Raw genomic sequence first — 15529 nt, 5'->3', positions numbered from 1 at the left:
TGCTAAATGCAGATAAAATGAGAACCACCATCCAAGTCATAATTATCTCTTAAACTTTAATGTACTTATAAACCAACTAGAAATCTTTTTTTTTAAAAATGCATATTTTTGTCCAGTAGTCTGTATGGAACCAGAGATTCCACATCTGTGAGTTCCTAGGCAAGCCCAATGCGATGTACTGGCCCACGGAGCCTAACCCATTCCTTCAAAACTTAAATGGAGTTATCATCCGTAAGTGCTTTCCTTGTGTTTTCTGGCAGAATTAAACATGGTGCATCAGCTAATTATTCATTTACTTGTCTGCCTCACTATACACGCACATGCGCAATACACTGTAAGCAACTTTGGGGCACATGCCAGGGCTCTCTCAAAAATTCCCTCGGCGTTTTTAGCACAGGTGCTTGATAGATGTTATAAAAGCAGAAAGAGAGGAAGGAAGGGGACACTTCAAGAAAATGTATTTGTCCATTTCAATCACTTTTATTGTTTTTGTTTTCAGATGAAGACTTGTTTTACTTTGATAACCAATCCACGGTAAACACCGAGGCCACTATGTACAGACAAGAGAGTGGGAGCTTTATTTCTTGGTCACGTCCTCATTGGACAGAGTGTGGATGATCTCCTCCTTGTTGACCTGAAGGCGCTCTTCACCACGCTTGCGGGCTTTTTTGATCTGAGACCTGCGGGCCTCAGCCTGATCAGCCAGGAGCCCCTTGCAGGCCTTGTGAGCCTTCATTTTGTGCATGTGTTCCATGCATCTGCTTGTTCTTGAACACGTTTCCCTTCGTCTTCAGGTACAAGCTTCGATTCGCGGTGTCTTTCAGCAGCCAGTGCAAAATGCGCATTCTCCACCTCCAAGCTGCCTTCTCTGGCATCCACGCAGGGGCTGTACCCTTTCTTTCACCTATGCCCAATGTGCCTGCCCTTCCAGTGTGCCAAGGTGTTTTTTCGGGCGCTGAGCTCGGGAATGGACAGTCACAGGTTTGTGGATGATCGGCCCATCTTTGATCAGCTTCCAGATCTGCTGCGGAGAGTTGGCATGGGATTTCATGGGTCTCATTGGAGTCCCACCAGACTGTCTTCTTGGCGTGGTAGAGGACACTGGAGGCAAGCCTCTTTTGGAGTCTGAGCATACTCATGGCTGTGGCCCAGGCTGAGAAAGCCTCAATCACTTTTAAGTATCTACAACAGAATGAAAATGAGTTAGTAATAGCTTAGTCCTACCTCCCAATTCTGCTAAACCTGGAGTAACTGATTTGCTTGGATTATCAATGAAAGGAGTCTGACAGAGCTTTCAGCTAAGGAGAACTTTCACTTTGCTACTGCTGCATAAAGACTCACCACAAAATCAGCAACTTAAATAGATGCTTATTATTGCCCACAAGTTAAGGGTCAACTAGTCCTCCCTTAGCTTGCAAGAGTGTAGTGCTTTGGGTACCATATTTATCAGCTGTTGAGTTGATAAAGTCCATTCACCATGCTGAAGAGTCAACTGCCTTAAACTGCATTACATTTGCAGCAATTAGAAGTCATTAGAAAATGATAGGGAGTTCAGTGTAGTTTTTTGAAGAACTTTCTCATTTATTAGTGCTGTTTAATGAAATTCATTATTTTATCTATGCAAATGAAATAGGATACTTTTCTGTCAAACTAATCCCAAAGAAATCAAAATTAAATAATTCTCTTTCACTCTTTCTCTTTGCCTAGCCCTCTTCTAAAAAGGTACTCAGATTCAGTCACTATATATTTTTATATGACCAAGTTTCTGGGAAAGACTTCTGTATTTAAAAATATTCCTCTCAAAGCCTGCTAGCATATTCAAAATTCAAATCAGGATATCTAAAACTCCTTTGTGTATACAAATTAAAATATTACTTGGGAAGATTAATATGTGGTTTAATTATTACCACTAATGACTTACTTTGAGTAGATCATTTTCAGAAGTGTGAATGGAATTTTGAAGGAAGGGAACCTGTAGCAAGTACTTTTGGATTAGAATGGAAGGAGAAGAAAGGCAAGAACTGGAAATCTCCTCTGAGATGTCAATGGGAATCTCAGGAAAGCAGAGGGTCACAGTGAGGCTGCTTTGTTGCAGAGACGCAGACAATCAAGCTAAACTGTGCCCAAGAAGAGTAAGAGGCAGTGAAACTGGATAAAGGAACAGTAGTGCAGAAAAAAATCAGTCCCCTGTTATAGAGCCGGGCATTCAGCTAACAATTCCCTATATTTTCTGCACTGGAATGATTCTTATAATTGTACAGTTATCAGAAAGCAAGAAGTGGCTTTCTGATTTTTTTTTAGCTTGGAGAGCTAAAATTTACATTTATCAGAGAGGAAATTTTCTCTTGTTATCCTCATTCACTTCTTGTTATGCTATTATTATTTCACACCATCTACTTCTCTCTTATCTCTTCTCTGTTTCACTCTTTCTACCCCTTTCATACTCCTCCATTAGCCTCTTATAGTTATAAAATCAAGGTGCTCTCGAAGGGAAAGGAGAAAAATGACAGAACAAGTGAAGCACAAACATCTCCCTTAGAAAGGTCATATGGAGTTTTAAGTAGAAATGTCATCCTTATTCTGCCACAAAAATAGGGCTTAAATTGCCTGCACAGGGGTGTATTCTTTCCATCTGGAGTTAGGAATACTAAGATTCTCCTTTAAAAGTCTGGCTTTTAATCAAGAATTGTATTTGGAAAATGTCTTAATCCATCTATTATTCTTACCATGCTCTGCTTCACAAATGTGGTGTGTCACTTGACTTTGCTTCCATGGAGCTAAGCACCCCCAGGATGAGACAATTGTAGGAAGTGTCCAGCGTGCTTCAATCTTGCTTCTCTAGGCTATGCAAATCTCTGATTGAATCAGTCTAACCATCCTGACCGGCAACGGAGCCTGAAGGCCAGTGGAATATGAAGCATGTGTGCTAGTTTCCCCCTTTCTGCCACAGTTGACATTTTCCAGGCTTGTAATCCATTAGCATCTCTTTCTTTTCCTGTCTCTCATAGCTCCCCAGGGATCCAAAAGAGCTGATCAGTAGAAGGCGAGAACCTAATACAGTGAAGCAGTAGAAGAATTTTTTTCTTTATTTTCAGATGTAGTATGAATTTTAATGCCTTCCCTGATGGCCTTCATCTAATTCTGCCTGTAATCTTGGTTGAGAATGAATGCTGGGCAGAAAGAATGGTACTACAGTGTCCTCGTTCCATTGCATAGTGAAGAACTGTCCTCTCTGACTTGCTGACTGGAAGATACAGGTCAACACTGGTTGAAACACTTCAAAGTCAAAGCTCTGGTGAAAGCTGATTGGGTTCCAAACCTGACATTATTTGAGTTATCTCAAGTTGAAATGCACTTGTCAAACTCTGGTCTATTTGGTAACAAATACCTCATTTGAAGAAACATCCAAATTTTAATATCCGTGTTACTATTTACAAATTGTATTGACTTTAGGTCAGTAACTGACCCTTATTGCATAATTTCCATGATGACAAAATGATTACAAGAATTCATCAGGATTTTTCTGTATATTAAACACCTGACTGTAAGTGTGCCACATGGTCAACACTCAGAAAATGATACTTATTATTAGCATTTTATAATTTTATTTGAAAAAGATATGCACAGAGTCCCAAAATCTGCTGGTTCTCCAACAAATATCCACAATGGTCAAGACTGGGCAGGACTCAAACTGGGAGCCAGGAACTTAATCTGGGTCTCTCTACATGGCTGGAAGAAACCCAGTCACTTGAGTCATCATCCACTATCTCCCAGGGTCTGTATTAGCCAGAAACTAGAATCAAGAGCCGAAGCCAGGACTCAAACCCAGATGCTCTTATGTGGGATAAGGAATCTTAACTACTAGGCTAAACACCCATTCCCTCATTATTAATTTTATAGTTCTTTTGTATTGGAATATCTTCTACAGCTAAGCAATAAACCCAGAAGCATGGTAGCTGTAGTAGCAGTTAATTTAACTCCATCTAAGCAATGTAGAGGAGAGAAGTCTAGTGTAAAGTAGGGAATCTCTCACAGAGGCCATGCAGTGGCCTAGGTAGGTTCCTTCTACATTGTATCTCTAGCATCCTCTAAGATCTGGTTATTCAAGTGTGGTATCTGGACCAGCAACATTAGGACTGTATTAAGCATGTGAAATCTCAGACTCTCCACAGCTTCTCAATCAGAATTTGTCCTTGAAGACTCCCTTTAAGCAACTATTTGAGGGGGGGCTGCTTAAGGGGATTGTCCTCAAGTGCTTGATAAATTTTGTTCATTCAGCATCACACTTAAGAAAAAAGACAGGGAAAGTAAAGAGTAGCCATTTCCTTATTCAAAACTAACACAGAGTTCTCAGAGTCCTTCCACTTAGTTGGACCACACGGAACTTCAAAGGAGTCCCAGCAAGTCTCTATTGGAGGTGACGTCATCTGTTGAAGCTGATGTCATCTGTTGGCTATATTCTAACCTGAAACTCCATCTGAGGTATGGGAGAAGGGACAGGAGAAAAATAAATGAGGGCATCTCCCATTCTAGGCCAACATTTTTACAAGTGTTTTGTTATAACTATTTATTATTATGAAAGATGGGATAATGTGGTCATGGAATGGATTTACCTCACTCACAATAGGAAAAACATTGTAATTTTGGCCTTTCTATGGTTACGGAATTCAAACCCAAACATACTAAACAGAAAGAAGGATTTTCAACTACAACCAGAGTGCTCCTATTTAAAAGAACATTTTAGAGCAAAAGATTGCATTTTGTAAGAATAAGATAGTCATCAAGAAATAAAACTTCACAAGCTATCTCCTGATACGGTTTTTTTTTTTTTTAATAGTATTAGCCTTGGATAATGGAAAGTTCTTACTGAATATTCTACATTTGTTTGCTTGGAAGACATACGAGTCAATTTGTCCATAATTGAGACCCCAGGTAGTGAATGGAAAACAGGCACAGGGGAGTCAAAATGATGATTTTAAGAATGAGAGATTCATGCCAACTTCCATCTGACAAGACCCTAAATCTGTACAGCTTAATATAACATTTCATTCCTTGAAAAGCTTCACTTGGGCCAAGTAGTTTCATGCCATCTTGCAGCAATGCCATCTAATACTAAGTACTTCTAAGGTGGTCATAGCAATAAAAGGGAAGAATAGAGACATGCTGGCACTTAACCACCTTGGACTGGCTCTGCGTATGCAAGGACTCCTTAGATTTGGGAACATATAAAAGAAAAATAGGAGTAGATAAAATGATCATTCCTTCTATTACACTTAACATAAGTTACCTTAAACTATATTTTTATTTTTATATTATATTTTTAAAGATTTATTTATTTATTTGAAAGTCAGTGTTACACAGACAGAAGGAGAGCCAGACAGAGAGAGAGAAAGTGATAGAAGTGTTCCATCCTCTGGTTCACTCCCCAAATGGCCAACAGCTGGAGCTAGGCCGATCAGAAGCCAGAGCCAGGAACTTCTTCCAGGGTCTCCCACGTGGGTACAGGGGCCAAGGCCTTGGGCCATCTTGTACTGCTCTCCCAGGCCACAGCAGAGAGCTGGATCGGAAGTGGAGCAGCCGGGACTCAAACAGGCACCCATATGGGATGCTGGCACTGCAGGCAGTGGTTTTACCCACTATGCCACAGTGTCGGCCCCTTTTTACATTATTTTTACATTTACATTTAGGTTCCTCTCAATGTAAAATCCCATTGAATTGAAGACACCTAGACATAATTTAAATCAGGAAGTATTCCTTTTTCTACTTAGGACTGAACCTTCACTTGTAAATCAAATAATATCTTGCTTAAAATCCTAACAAATACTCAGAGTTTTAAGCTGAAGATACATGGGTTTAATTCTAGGTAAGTTTTGGAAACTTGAGCTTATTTTTCTGATATCTCTGCGAGGTCACTTATTATAGAAACAGCCCATGTTAGACATAGGGGTCTGATGAGGTTGAAAGTGTAGATTCAGGATCTTTTCTCATGAGCTGGAGCTGGCTGACTACATCTCCATGAGCCTGCTCCCTGACCTATCAGATGGGACAGAAGAACATAACTGCAACAGTTTGAGTTCTCAGGAAGTTTGCATTATATAAAGCAGATAGAAACATCACTCCCTGAGTAATATCAACTTCAATTTATATATCTGTCTCCTAAAGAAAACCTGCAATATTCAAATTGACAGACTTATTTTTTCTGACTTATTTAAGAAGTTCCTGAGGCCGGCACTGTGGCGTAGCCAGTAAAGCTGCTGCATGCAGTGCCGGCATCCCATATGGGCACCAGTTCGAGTCCCAGATGCTCCACTTCCAATCCAGCTCTCTGCTATGGCCTGGTAAGGCAGCAGAGGATGGCCCAAGTCCTTGGTCCCTGTACCCATGTGGAAGACCCAGAAGAAACTCCTGACTTCTGGCTTCAGATGCCACGTCCAGACACTGAGGCCATGTGGGCAGTCAACCAGAAGATGAAAGACATCTCTCTATCCCTCTCTCCCTCTCTTTCTCTCTCTGCCTCTGCCTCTCTGTAATTCTGCCTTTCAAATAAATAAGTAAATCTTTAAAAAAAAGTTTCTATAGGTGAGGAAAGGAAAATCAACCTTATGAAACCAGTAACCCACAGTTCTGATAGTTATGTATTATAGAGTCATGAGTTGGTGGCTAACATTTTTTAAAAAGGATTAATTTTACATTAAACATAACTCTCAGGCTAGAATTGGACAACCAATGATTACAACTCAGAATCATTGCTGGTCTCATTGAACAAGCAACAGTCTGGTTATCACAAATAGCTGTGCATCATACTCTAAAATACATATGTACCTGAAAAAGGTTTTAATGAGAATTTAAATAAATCAAATTTGATTTTTCACATTGATTTTCATTAAGGTATGGAGGTCAGAATAGATAAATATTTTCTCCTCATGGGTTGGACAGAACTAACTTCCCTGTTAATGCTTACTGAGATATTTCATTCAAAAATATGTATTAACATTATTTTAGGTAGCATGTTTTGTTTCTGCATTTTGTGGAAGATGAAGCTAAGAAGTCCTGATCTCAGGCACTTTATATGCCTTAGTTTTTGTCACTACCATTCATTATTATTACTATTATACTTGGTTTTGGTTTTGATGTGTATGAAGTTTTTGTTTTTCCCATTATCTTCATATTACTGCTTTGCAAGGATGCCTCCATATCACACCACATATGTGAGGGTATTTCTGAAAGTTCATGGAAAAAGGAACTAACATATAAGCTTAGTTTGAGAGAAAAAAATTTTAAAGATATATTTATTTATTTTAAAATCAGAGTTGCAGAGAGACAGGGAGAGAACATCTACTAGTTCAATCTCTAGATGGCCACAACAGCTTAGGCTGGGTCAGACCAAAGCCAGGAGCTTCTTCCAGGTCTTCCATGTAGGCGCAGGAGCCCAAGATCTTACCCCATCTTCCACTGCTTTCCCAGGTCTTTAGCAGACAGCTGGATCAGAAGTGGATCAGACTGGACACAAACAAATTACCACCCATATGAGATGCCAGCATTGCAGGCTGTGGTTTTACCCACAATGTGACAACACTGTCCCAGAGGGAAAAAAATAATTGAAATCTATGTACATGAGAGGTCTTCAAAAATTCATGAAAATTGTATAATATGGAAAAACTGTATATAGATTTCAAAATATTCTGCACCAAAAATATCTTTTAATTTTATTTTTCCACAGTTTTTAAAGTACCCACATATGTGTATTTCTTTGCAGTAAATATTCTCACCAATTCATCTTAACTTCAAGACAACAAGATCATCTCAAGAAATTACTGAATGCTGATTTCCTTCCCAATTTTTGTACCCAAGATCTTGATCTGTCCGTATAGGCCTATTCAAAGTCAAGACCAAGGTATACTGTGCTCATGGCCAGGGCATTGCCCTTGTGATGTGGGGTACTAGAATCACCAAAGTCAAGTCTCTTTCCCCTGGTACCTGTCTACCTCTTCATACTGCTTTCTGCAGAATCTTCACATGTGGGTGCTCCTGGGCCATGTGCTTCTCTACGTTAGCCTCAACACTTTTGTCACAATTTGACTCAGAAGACACTCAGAGGATTGTCTTCATCTCATCTGTAAACCAAAGAGTTTCCTGGTACATTCCAGGTAAGTTCTGTGCAAGTAGGGTGTTTTAGAGGCAGTTGCATGGTACAGTGGAAAGTGCTCTAGATTAATACCGGCTTAGTCACCTGTCACCTGACTGATCAATCCACTTCATCTCTCAAGAGCTGAGCTTTCTCAGGATTGAAAAGCCTGGATAATGCAGATGATTTCCAAGTTCTCCAACAGCTCTAGTAGTTTTTGTTTTGTTTTGTTTTGTTTTGTTTTTTTAGTTTATAATTTGTACTCATTTATTTGATAGATGGAAACAGAGAAATACAGAACAAGTTAGCTCCCATCTTGTGGTTCAATCCTCAAATGCCCACAGCGGCTAGGGCTGGGCTCAATTGCACCCAGAAACTACTAATTCAATCTGGGTCTCCCACCTGTGTGGCAGGATTCCAATCAATTGTGTCATCCTTACTGTCTCCAGGGTCCCTCATTGTCAGGAAACTGGAGTCAGAAGCTTTAGCTGGAAATTGAGCCCAGATATTCGAATATTGGACACGGGTGTCTCAATTGCTAGGATAAATGCCTGCCTCCCTGTTGTATTCCTAAAATCAGAGTACAGCCATGTGAAATGTTTGCAGACCTCAAGAGGCCTACTATTTGCCTGTCTTTCCCCTAGTTTCTTGCTCTCGGCCCCATGCTGCTACGTGGTACTCTTTAATACTGTCCTACTTTCCTATATCTCAAGTGTAGTTAAGGTTTCAAAAAAACCTACAAGCTCTTTTTTTAAGTTTTGTCTGATTCATTCAGCTTGACTCTTATGAAAGAGTTAGTGGTGATAAACACTTGCATTTAAACTCCTTCAGAAAGTTAATGAAAATATTTAAGGAGAAATAAATTTCAGTTGCAAATGATGTATTAATAGAACAACTAGTTGTTCCTTTCTTCACTCAAATGTCTAGCCTAGACTGATTCCTGGGTAGATACTGTTAAAGGAAAAACTTTAAACACAATAGCTTTAAAACAATCTATTTGAGCACTAGAAGATTCTTGAATTGGGCAGCACTCAAACCAGAAGTTCATAGACCTCTGGTCCATCAGCTTGTACAACAGTATTTTTTATGAAACACAGCAAACTTAAGAAACTAATTGACTGCAAGACATTTGCCATATTTGGATATGGTCACACAGAAGTTTCCTAGCTATATAACTGGTTGGCTGTCTGTGAATAATTCAAACTCAACTCAGAATTAACAGCTCCAAGTTCTAAATTGTTTTCTGGATATGGAAACAACTCCAGGCTAGTGGTATAGTGCTTATTTTGCTATAAAACTATCAAGTATCAAGATTCTCCAGCAAAACTTACAGGTAACATGGAAATGTTAAAGCACATATGACAGAAATATAGAATAATTCTGCAGAAAATTGCACTCAATTCCATGTAGAGCTGCCTCTCTCTATGTATATATCTCCAGATTATTTAAAATATTTATTTATTTGAAAGGCAAAGCAACAAAGAAAGCTGGAGACACAGAGAAAATAAGATCTTCTATCCACTAGTTCACTCCCCCAAGTAATAGCAAAAGTCAGGACAGGCTAAACTGAATACAGGAAACAGGAATTCCATCCTGGTCTCCAACATGTGTAGCACGGGACCAAGTGTTTGGACCATCATCTACTGTCTTCCCAGGAGTAACAGCAGGACGCTGGATCAGAATTGGAGTAGCCAGGAGTCAAGCTGGCACTCTGATATTGGATGCTGGTGTTGAAAGCAGTGGTTTAAACTGCATTACCATGGAAGCTTCTCTCTAAAATTTATTTTCAAAACATCAAACTCATAAGGGCCCTTGATCTCCTCTAATAAGACTAAGAAATCCAAACTAGCTCAGAGTTTTGGACCCAGTTTGAATCTTGACTCAGCTACTGACCAATGAAACAATTACTTGTTTTAAAGCCTCTTTTTTAAAATACCATGGTATTATGAAAAATTCAAGGAAAATACATATTATGAAAAACTGTGCATGGATTTCAAAATATACCCATTTTTAACTCCATTTTACAGTAATTTCTTGAATTTCTGTTATAAAGCTGATAGTGCTTATAGTTCACCACAGCTGACTGCCACCAGCTTTTTAGGTTCACTGTTTAAATCTGGGGGATTATATGAGCCAGTTATTTAGGCATGACCATTCTTAAAAATGCAAAGTACATTTAAATGAATTATGTTTAAAGAAAAGATAATAAAGACTCAAAATTCAAAAGAAATATACTCAGGACTGAGCCCCATACAACTTCCCATATACTGACTCCCCAAATTGCTCCTGAGAGGATCCTTGGAAGGGTTGTGTCATAATGATACTTGATTTCTGCGTTACATGAATTGTTTTCCAGAACAACTTCTCACCCTCAATTTCACCCTCTTAGTAACTGTGAGAGATGGAGAAGGTCTTTTTCAACCCATTTGGAAGGGAAGGTAGGAACTAGTTGATTGGTGAGGTCAATGTCCTGGCATCACACAGTAAGCAGAAGGTAAGCAAAGATCATAAGAGCACCAGGTCTAGTAGCTGGTGTCAGTAGGTCAGTAGCATTAGATGAATCTTCAGGGCTCGCTTAGCACCATGACTCATGTCCTCATTAGACCTTGGCTAGTGTGACCTGGCTGTGTGTGAGTGCAGGGTTGGGGATGGCAGGAAGGTATGTGCTTCTGCTTATGGAAAAACTCAAGTGTCTTTATAATCTTATAACTGTCTGGGAAAGACGTATTTCTCCTATATCCAGCTCCAGAGTTAAAATAATTCCTTTCATCTTCTACCTGTAGTCACCAAGTTTTCATATCATTTCAACCCTTGCAGTGGCATTGAGAGGGAATGCTGGTGTTCCACTCCTGGTTGCCATCGGAGACAAGCCACTCCATCTGGAGGATGCCTCTCATAACGTTATTTTTTACTCCATCTCATAAAGTCTGTTCTGTATGAATATATTTTAATTAATTAATAAACAGGATGCAATGAATTCTGGCAGGGTGACATTTGAACACAAAGCAAAAGGCTTCAAAAGATCCTGACATGTTTGCCAGGAAACACCCCACACACATGTGCATGCACACACACACACACATCACATTCACACTCATAAAGGCTTTTTTTTTATTCATTGGAGAGTTTATATAATGAGTTTCAGAAGGTTAACTTGACATCTGAGAGGAATCAGGCAAGAAGTACAGAAACACAGCAAAGGAAAATGTTCCAAAAGAGTTGGATAGTGATTAGTAGCAACTTTTCTGTATCTTAGACCGGAAAACACATAACAAGAGAGAGAACTGATCATTTCTACAAATGTTAAAATGGCCCACAAATAAATCCATTGTTTAGAAAGCATTTTTATTTATTTATTTCTTACTATGATTTTTTTTTTTTTTTGCAGGCAGAGTGGACAGTGAGAGAGAGAGAGACAGAGAGAAAGGTCTTCTTTTGCCGTTGGTTCACCCTCCAATGGCCGCTGCGGCCAGTGCACTACAGCCGGCGCACCGCACTGATCCAAAGGCAGGAGCCAGGTACTTATCCTGGTCTCCCATGGGGTGCAGGGCCCAAGCACTTGGGCCATCTTCCACTGCACTCCCTGGCCACAGCAGAGAGCTGGCCTGGAAGAGGGGCAACCGGGACAGAATCCGGCACCCCGACCGGGACTAGGACCTAATGTGCTGGCGCCGCTAGGCGGAGGATTAGCCTATTGAGCCGTGGCACCAGCCCTTACTATGATTTTTTTATAAATCCTATCTTGATATTCAGTGAGGTGAATAGGATAATTTGCTGAGCACATGGGTATATTCAATAAACAGTAGCCATATTCTCATTGAACCATCATCTCCTGAAGCACTTTGGTTTTGAAAATCTTAAGTGTCCCTTTTTGCAAAAATACTTGTCATCAGAATGTCTAATATGTGGAATATTCTGGATACATAGTTGAAAACAGCCAAATATTTGTAAATCATTTAATATAAATTTAGAGAAATTTACTTTGACTCTTGGAGAACTTTCCTTATTACATTTCTATGTATTTTAAAGATTTACTCTTTCTATAAAAGAAGTTTTTTCATAGTTTCAAATTACAATTTAAATAGAAATAGGGCTCTCTTTAGCACTGTGTATTGTAATTGTGTTTCCTTTTCCTTATATTTTGAGCTCCTATATGGAAGAAGCTGTCTTATTCATTTTGTATTCTTATTGTCTGCATGCCAAATGTTCATGATATGTTTATCAAGTGAATGAAAATGTATTCTTCAATTGCATTTTTTGGGTTGGCCTACTTGAACTTGTTGCATCAATTTCCTGTTGCTATTTAAGATTTTAGAAATTTTGGCTTCCTTAAGCAAAATCCATAAATGAGCAATGTGAGTCTTGAGTCCTTTCTATCTTGTTTTATTGCTCACCCATGGACCATTATCTAACTGGTCTCCCATTACTTAGTTGCCTAATGCATTTATGATGCTGCCCTTTAGCCATAAGTAAAAGAGCTTCTCAGAACTCCCCATTCTATCACTTCCTGACCATTAATGCCACCAGCACCAAGATAATCCCTGGGGTATGAATGAAGGCAGATCACTTCTCTAAACCTCATTTCTCCCTGCTACAAAACGTAAGTGGAAAAAGTACTTATGTTGACAGGGTTTCACCCTTGTGAATCAGACCAAGCATGTGTCTAAGGTATCCTGGTAAAACAAATTTGGTCAAAAATTAGTCATGATTTGGTTTCAGTATTTTGTGTATTGAAAATCATGCATGTTGGAAAATCTCACTGAAATCTATAATATTTTGCAGCAAGGTTTACTCATGTGGAATTCACAAACTATCACCTGCTATGTTTTCCAAGTTCTTTATTTCAGACAGATTTGTCAAGTGTTTAAAAGACCACCTATCATATATTTAACACTATATATGTGTACACTAAATACATTGATTTCAATTTTTCATAACCTATATTCATATTCTCAAATTAGTATTTATGATAAAAGTTACTAAACCACAATATGGAAACTTTGGAAAATAAAAAAGGAAGGAAAAATGTCTTATTCTTACCACTAGCAATATTTTGTATTACCCTCTAATAGTTTTTATATATGTCATAAACAGAGAATGCAAGAGCATCATCATTGTCATAGCCATCATGAAATACAGTATGCAAGGCTTTACAGAGCTTATTTCATATAATTCTCTAAACCTGCTTAAGAAAGAGATACTATTAGAATTCCTGTTAATCCCTTGTTGTGTGATTGCAGAGCCTGAGTACTTGATCTCTATGATAAGCATAGGAGGGACAACCATTTTCCAACGAAAGTTTTCCTTAATGTAGCATTATTGCTTAAAATAAGTTTTTCAGCAAGCTAAGCAACATTCTCCACAGTCTGCCTACATGGGCCATGTCAGTAGTTCTTGCCAATGGAATCTGACTGGCAGTAATTTGTGTCAATGTAGGCATGAGGTGGTTAAGCAGAGGTGTGGCTTCCTGAGTTGTTTTTATATCTGTGAACTGCAAATGATGAAGCCCCAATGTCTTGAATTAGTCATAGCGTGGAAAGAACCTAAGACCCTAAATCACCTGGAAGGTTCCCCAAACACCAGTATCCAACAATAGTGTCTTATATGAGTGAGAAATAATCTTTTATTATAAATCCACTGGATAAAGAAAATGGGGTATATACACACTGTGGAATACTACTGAGTCATAAAAAAAATAATGAAATCCTATCTTTTGCAACAAAATGGATACATCTGGAAATAATTATGCTTATTGGAATAAGCCAGTTACAAAAAGATGAATATCATGTTTTCTCCAATATGTTTAATTAATATAGAATACAAAGGAAAGTGTAAGAATGAGACAGAAAGAAACCCACTACAATTTCAGACTTTATTACTTTAAATAATAATTAAATACAATAAGCTGTTATATGCTTACAAAGGTATTTAATTGCAATCATACTGATATTCAGTTTTTTAATTTTTAAATTTTCTATCATTTTAAGAATACTTCCACCATGATGTTGTATTTTATTTATTATTTTATTATCAGTGTAAAAATTCATGAAATAGCAAGTTATTCCACACAATCATATAATGAATTCTTTTGATATAATTCTGTTATTTACCTTTTGTTGATAACTATGAAATAATTAAGTATTTAACATCCTCTTTCATATAACATTTTCTGTATAAGAATTAGCATTCATGAAATATTGTTACAAATGAAATTACTATTTCATTTGTGTGAACATGAGTATATACAAATTTATTTTTTAAATATTTTATTAATTTCCTTATAAATCATAATGCACAACCATAGTGCCTTCATGTAATTTACTAGGACTGCACAGCATTCTGAAAACCTGTTTTCAAATTTATTGGACAAAAATGATAAAATTATTGTTTTCATTAAATGTGCTATTGAGTTTATTTTCTTACCTCTCATGCGTCCTACTAATGACATGGTGGTCATATTTGGTATCAGTCATTTTCTTTGATTCTTAACTAGACAAGACATATGTTGATAAATTTGATTATGTGTTGAAGACTCAAATAGCAAAAAGAAAAAAATGGAGTCATGTGTTTGGAGAGTACTGTAAAATCTATGGGAAGAAAATACAGCTTTCAACTTGGAACTATTGAACAAGGAAGAGATTAATGCAAGTAGCCTGGGTGAAATTGGAAGTGGCCAGCTCTGTGGAGCTGGTGATCCCAAAAAGGGGCTTGAAGTTGTATTTCTAAGATTAACACAAGAGTTTAGTGGGTACTCAACACCTGGGGAGATTTACATTGACATTATTATCTATTATGCCAACTGATATATCAATACGCTCACTTTCTTCTAAGCTGATTTAAGAGGGCTGATAGAGAAGCAAGAAGCAAAGAAATTAGGAAATCAGACAGTGGTAAATCCAAAATACCAAATATACCTCCTATGCCAAGATAATTTTAATGGCAGTTTTATGTTGTTCTGATTGACTATGACAAATATTGCTATATAATCCACCTGGTTTGGCTCTATAAATATCATCACAGATATAAAGAGCATTCAGTGGGAGTGGAGAATGGGGAAGCACCACTACATTCTGCAGATATCAGAGGTTCTCCTCACTGGTAGCTCTCATTAGGAGACATTGAAAGGTCAAATTAAATTAAAAATTAGGTCTATTGGCTGCCTAACAGTAAGCACAAACCTCACATCCATCTGAATATAAACTTTGAAAGATACTTATTTCAGGCTTGAACACTGTGGTTTATTGGTTTATTAGAGGAGTGTTCAGTGGCCTTTGCAATCCTTCTGGTTGGGCAAACAGAAATTGTTCTATAGGTCACCAACTGCATTTATCCTTTCCCAAATATGAAAACTAAAGATTCAAGAAACTCCACCATACTTTTATCTAGCATGACTGTTCAATCAAA

The 15529-nt window shown here is 38.1% G+C and overlaps 1 pseudogene across 1 annotated transcript in view; it reads right to left on the bottom strand.

Moving 5' to 3' along the window:
- Window positions 1–287: 287 nt before the first annotated feature.
- Window positions 288–15529, bottom strand: part of LOC100344924 (large ribosomal subunit protein eL19-like) — a 59894-nt pseudogene continuing 44652 nt past the window's right edge. Inside the window, exon 2 of the transcript XR_016211407.1 lies at window positions 288–1182. The product of XR_016211407.1 is annotated as a large ribosomal subunit protein eL19-like (transcript). The remainder of the gene's footprint in view (window positions 1183–15529) is intronic.

The sequence above is a fragment of the Oryctolagus cuniculus genome, chromosome 7, assembly GCF_051225735.1.
Source record: "Oryctolagus cuniculus isolate XC-2025 breed Fujian yellow rabbit chromosome 7, ASM5122573v1, whole genome shotgun sequence".
Lineage (NCBI taxonomy): Eukaryota > Metazoa > Chordata > Mammalia > Lagomorpha > Leporidae > Oryctolagus > Oryctolagus cuniculus.
This window is presented reverse-complemented; position numbering and strand designations above follow the sequence as displayed.